The sequence below is a fragment of the Mustela nigripes genome, chromosome 9 (genome assembly GCF_022355385.1).
Source record: "Mustela nigripes isolate SB6536 chromosome 9, MUSNIG.SB6536, whole genome shotgun sequence".
Taxonomy (NCBI): Eukaryota; Metazoa; Chordata; class Mammalia; order Carnivora; family Mustelidae; genus Mustela; species Mustela nigripes.
The window spans coordinates 36,386,053-36,392,227 of NC_081565.1; the positions used below are offsets into that span (position 1 = coordinate 36,386,053).

A 6,175-nucleotide genomic window follows, 5' to 3' on the forward strand; every position below is an offset into this window, starting at 1 on the left:
TCGCCTAAGACCTTTCTAGACATGGATGAGCCTTAATCCTACTTGAATTCAACTGCAGATTCAGTTCTGGTCCTGTTCGCTGACTGGACACTGACCAGCGATCTAACTCCCTGGTTCTCACCTGGTCTAAACCTACACTGACCAGTAGTAGTACCTTAAGGGTTATTTCTTGCCTTGGAAGTTAGAGAATAATGCTAGAAATGACCAGCAGATGGCGTGCAACATCAGGTTCTAGAGGCCGGCTTTCCAGAGCCCATCTGGGAAGGGGGTATTAGGTGTATTGAGACCTTGGCTCTTTTCTCTGAGGTCAGGACCCAGAGCTGGAGGCACAACAGTCAGTCTATGACGTTGAACTAAAGAAATTAAGTTTCTTGGGTCTGTAAAATCTTGAATCTGCCTGTATTTCAGCTGGGCTTAGGGCTGGGCATACACCAGAAGGTGCTTCACCATTTATAGGTATCACAAATCTCAAGAGGACTGTATACCTGGTAAGGTATCCCACCCCAAACTCAACATTTCTATCCTATACAGCTTCACTACCTTCCCTGATATCCAGTTACCTATTGAGCAAAAATCTGCCTCTCCTCCACCTTTGGTCTTAGCTCTGTTTTTGAGGTCACATTGACCTCATCAGTCCCATCTACATTTACATCTCTGAAGTCTGCTCCTCTCCAGGATGAGACACCTCTCAGGCCTTCATGGGTTCCTCCTCTGCCTTATTCCCTTCCAGCCCCTAAGAATATGCTCCCTTGGCTGGGTTTCAGTTCATGGTGCCTGGGTCTGATTAGCTTTTTCCAGGAATGCTGGTGCAGTGTACAAATGAGCCAGCCGGCCTTTCGCATCTGACTCTGAACTTCTTCCTACATAGCCTCATGTTACATCAGTTTTTTTGGTAGCTCCCTTGTACTGTTCCTCCATATCAAGTGAAGACTATAACCTCCTCTTCCTGAGCTGCTGGATCACATCTTGCCCCTTTGTACAATGCTACAAGTGTACAATTGCCCAAATGTTATGATTTTGAAAGGAGTGTTATATTTAATTTAAAAATGAAGATACTTGGGAAAAAATGAAACATTTTTGCAATACTTTTTATATTTTAGAACAATCTTTGGGCCTGCAATTCTCTACATTTATGTTTACTTAAAAGTGGGATAGGAGGGACTGAAGTGCTTGCTTCAGCAGCACATATGGAACCATACAGAGATTAGCATGGCTCCTGGACAAGGATGACATGCAAATTCATGAAGCGTTCTATATTTTTGGTTTTGATGAATGTTAAAATGTAATAATGTAAAGTGAGTGTATATATGAATAAATTAGTATATTACCAAAAAAGAAAAAAAAAAGGGACTGAAGATACCCCACCGTCTCAGCTATGACTTCAGCACTGTGGACAGAGGACATTAGCGGCACCCCCTGGGTTATGCCTGTGATTGTGGGTGGATGGAAGATGATATGTGCACAGCTTTTAGATAGGGCCAGAAATCCTTGCTGCTCACTGAATGCCTTATAGTTCCTCTTACCAAACTCTGTCTTCACTTGACTATCAGCCCAGGAGACAGGACAAGAATTGTTTCCCAGACTTTTACAGATGAGGAAACAAGTTCAGCAAGGTCCAACTTCAACAAACACTTTGCATAGGGTGGGAGAGAGAACTCTATTCCATGTTTAGCAAATTTAGCAGCTGCTCTTTCTCCTTTGAGGAATGACTTCCTCTAGAGGTAAGAGGATTTCATTTGACCCAAAGCAGGGCAGGGTCAGTGGAAGTTTGTATGTAACCGAGCTCCAGCCAGCCCTGGGAACAAGTAGCAGGAGGAGGAACAATCCTAAGAGGATCTGAAGTTCAAGACCGCGGCCCCGAGGGTAGGAAAATCTTGCTTTTCATTAGGGTCCAGAGGCCCAGTTTTTACATCTCTTTTTCTGTCCTAATGCTTTGTCTTCATTGAATTTGGAGACAGAAGGGACCCTTAAGATCTCAAGCTGTCCTGAGCCTGATGGACCTCCATTTGAAAATTCCAGGATTCCAGGGAGGAGAGATAATGGGAGCTATGTGAGTGAATGGGATGAATTGTGCAGGTTGTTAGAAATCCTATGACAGTGGCTACAGGACTGGCTGCTTATGTGTCTGTTTCCAGGGTGGAAAGGGGATAATGCTAGACTACACAACAGCTGTTTGCTTGAGGTGTGCTCTGACAGGCAGCACAATAAAGTGGTTAAGAACATGGGCACTGAAGCCAGACTACCTGGTTCCCTTGTTTCGTAACCCTCAGAAACTCTCAGCCTCTATTCCTGACTTTTATTTGTAATACAAACCCCAGGGTTGTTTTGAAGATTATTTTATGTAAAGCACTTAGAACTGCCCAGTGCGTAGTGACTGCTCAAAAGTATTAGCAATGATTTGTATTTGGGGCCCTTTTGGTTTAGAAGTAATACTATACACTGCTGACCCACACTCTAAAGATGCTTTCTTGCCTATTAGGTATTGGCTTTGCTTTTATCAGGTAAAGGAAATGGAAAGGGGATTTCACAGACCTCTAAAGGCTTTTCTTGACCTTAGTTTACCCAACTCTATCATATCATATTAAAACATTGCAAAAATGGGGAGGAAATTCTCTACCAAGAAGGACCCAGAGGACCAGGAGAAAACATAGCCAGCTAGCTTCCCTACTTTGTCACCAAACAGGGATTGGGAAGAGAAATGTGCCTAAAACTGGCCCTTGGTGGTGGTGATGATGGAATACATTACACACAGCTTAGAGGCCTTACCTCTTCCTCAGCTTCTTAGAAAATTCTGGCTTCTCTCTTCAGTGCTTTCATTTCCCCCTCTGTGTCCATGGTGGAGCCCCTGCCTCCTCCCACCCATTGCTTGATTCTTAGGAAAGTTGGCACCAGGAAAACTCTAGAAAGAGCCATCGTGTATTGCAATCTTCCTGGAGGCCACAGCAGCTCCTTAGATTTAAGAATTGGCTAATGATAGGAAACCACACAGAAACTCAGCAGGTGCCCCAAATAATGGGAAGCAGGAAGCCAAAATAACATAGCAATCTCTTTATTATGATTTCCACTGTGTCCAGCCTCTGGGAGCATCAGCTCCTTCAAGAGTTAAGGCTGAGCCATGGAGAGGAGCATGCAGCTGTACCGGTGGGAAGACAGGGCTTGGGGAATGTTCCCCTCAGCTGAGTCAAGGTACCTTCCACAGAAAAGAATGTAGGAAGGGCATGAGGGACCAGAAGGCATTGGATCCTCCAGTTACTTAAGTGTTCTCAGAACTCCCCTCACAAGCTGGGAGACAGATCACAGGCCATCTCTTAAAGGAGGGTAAGCTTGAAGGCTTTTATTTCACATGGATATGGAAAGTCTTTGATGCTTATACCTTGACATTCTCATCTGTGGTCATGCCAACCCATGCTATACAAACTGGAATGTGATTGAACTTCTTAGTCACTAGCCCAGACTAGATGTGACACACTGTCCACATCTGGGTCATCAGGTCATGTGGCTCAGAGGGAAGGTTTTCCTTAGTGCTAGTTGGGTCTAGTGGAAATTCTGTTACCGGTTTATTTTCTTTCTAAGGTTGCCAAAAGCAGTGGCAGCAGGAAAGCAAGAGCAGGGGAAATGCCCAGTCCCACTACACTCCAGGACTGAGCTATAGAAACAGGTATGATGCATTAATATTTTCCATTCTCCATCCAGTTCTCTGTTGTCTGAGCTGTAGCCAGGGCCCTGGAGAGAGATCCTGGGCAAATTCAAACTAAGTGGCACAGGGAAAGTACCAATTTTATTCGACTGTAAATTGAGGGAAAAGAGGTGCTGCCTGGATGTTATTCTGACATCCAATTGTTCTGTCTTTTGGTGCCAAGTATATACCTGCCTTTACTCTGCTAGTTTGAAGAGGCCATGCTTGTAGGATCACTAGAGCCTGCTATCAGTCCTGCCTGGGTTATTCTTGGCTCCGGGGTGGTCATGACTAGCCTGAGGCCCTGCCAGACAGCTTCTGCTGAGCTTCCCTCTTTAGGGCTTCCTTGTATCACTCTTACTGAAGCCATGAGACCTGCAATGGTTGAGGTTTTGCTTCAGACTAAGAGGCCTAGGCATAATCCTGGGCTTACACCCCAGTGAGGTACCCTCTTCCCAGAGAGTTTGATTCTGTACTTCCAATGTTAGTGATAGGAGTGGGGGAACTCCAAGATATGGCCATAAGGCCAGGGTGACATCCCATAGGGAGCACTAGGGCTTAAAGGCATATCTGCCCTTTAGCCCCAGTCACTTGGGCTGAAGGTGGGAAGAGGCAATGTGCTCATGGCTTTGGCCATTCTCAAAGAAGAAAAGCACTTGAGAGTGGATCAGTACCTGGGAGCAAGGGAACTGCTCCATCCCTGGGATCCAAAGGAGCCACTGCCCAAAATCACAGAGCCTACCTCTGTTGAGAAAGGCTGGTCTCAGGAGAGGAAGCCACAGAGAAGACCTGGAGAGGTTATGTAGCCACAGCTAACCGCCTCCTCTTACCTTCTGTCCCTGCAGCTCCACTGTGTCATCCAGAGGCCCCTGTCTTTAAGTCTGAGCATAGGGAAGAGGAGTATTGGGTGAAAAATAGGCTTAGGGCAAAGAGTCTTCAGAGGAGCAACCCTAACCTCTGTTGATAGTGGGTGGAGTGGCTGGTGTTTCTAAAAAGTGTTGATTTCAATTCTGGGCAGCCAAGAAGAAATGACTAGAACATTTCCTCAAACCCTTAGAGTCAGACACTGATTTTTTTTCTTGGCAGAATTTCAGATAGTCACAGTGGTGGAAAGGCTTGATGAAAAGGGAATGAGCTTCACTTGGTTTATAAAAGTTTGAGCATCTTCATATGTACTGCAGAGGGGCTCTATGGATTAGAACACTGCAGGGGGAGATCCTAGGCAGGGGGGTTCGGGTGGGGCTTCTACAACTCTGGTCTGGGGGAGCAAGGGAATCTTTTCATTGGTAAAAAGGTAGATGCCTAATGGTAAAGAGGCTAGTTGTTCCTCCATGTTTTTCTGCTTCTTAGGATTCTTGTGGACTGGAACTCTATGCTGGGATCCCTGGGGCCCTCTGTAGCATGCCCCTACCAAGGAAACTTGCTGTCTTGGAATAGGGAGAGGAATAGTCCCAAATGGGCCTGATACTACCTTGGAAGAAATCTTGCTTTGCCAGGCCCTGAGATATAGCTGGCCTGATCTGGCCCATAGTCTTTCACCACTCATCCACAGAAAGCTAGAAGGTGCAGCTTCAGAGAGGTAGGCATCATCTTGTCTGTGAAGGATCAGGGAACAAGAAGATAGATTTCTAGTACCTCTGCCTGATGAAGAAGCAGAAAGAAAAACTGTTCAGACAAAGCCCAGAGCTTGTCTCTACTCAAAATGCCCTGAGATCCAGCAGCCCAAGGTCATTGCATACAATGTGATTTACCAGGAGAGTAAGTGAGAGCCCCTGTGCTGAATGTGCTTTCATCTTTTTCAGTGCAAAACCCCAGGTCTGGCTGCTTCAGAGGCAGTCCTTGGACCCAAGAGTCATGTGCTTTCACTTTTTTTTTTTTTTTCATTCTGGCTAAACTGAACAATGGTCCCACTTACTGATCAGTCTTGGGAGTATGGCTAAGCAGTATTTACAAAAAGCTCTTTTTGTTTTGAAATGTTCAGGGCCATACACATGAACCCAGATTCACCGTCTGTCTGCTTCATTTTAGACCTGAATAATCCAACCCCTGAAGCTTCACTATCTGTTCTATATTAGGCAGTTTCTACAGAAGGTGCTGTTACCATAACCCTGTGTAACTCCCCACTTTCCTTTGAGCATCTCAACACTGAGCTGTATGCTACTTCTGTTAGCACCCAATTCAGTACAAGTGCCTTGAGCAATAGAGATATGTTAGCTTTTACATGACTGAACCAAGCCCCTCTCTAGTATTTAGACTGGGAACAGAAACTGGACTCCAGGAACAGGGCTGGCCAACAACATGCAGTGACTTGAGAACTTAATGAGAACTAGGGAGCACAGCTGGGACTTAGAGGCCAGGCTTGGTGGGGAAAGACATGTAGTGAGCAGCAGGGAGAAGCAACAACTCAGGCCATATCTCAGTGAGGGAGAGAAGGATGAACCTTCTTCTGTGAGGCTTTGCTGGGACTTCCTCTGCTGAAGAGGTGAGATTAAAAAAAAA

General features: G+C 45.6%; 1 pseudogene; it reads left to right on the forward strand.

The window, feature by feature from the left end:
• Nucleotides 1–1,166: 1,166 nt before the first annotated feature.
• LOC132025236 (U6 spliceosomal RNA) lies at nt 1,167–1,261 on the forward strand (annotated as a pseudogene).
• Nucleotides 1,262–6,175: the final 4,914 nt, after the last annotated feature.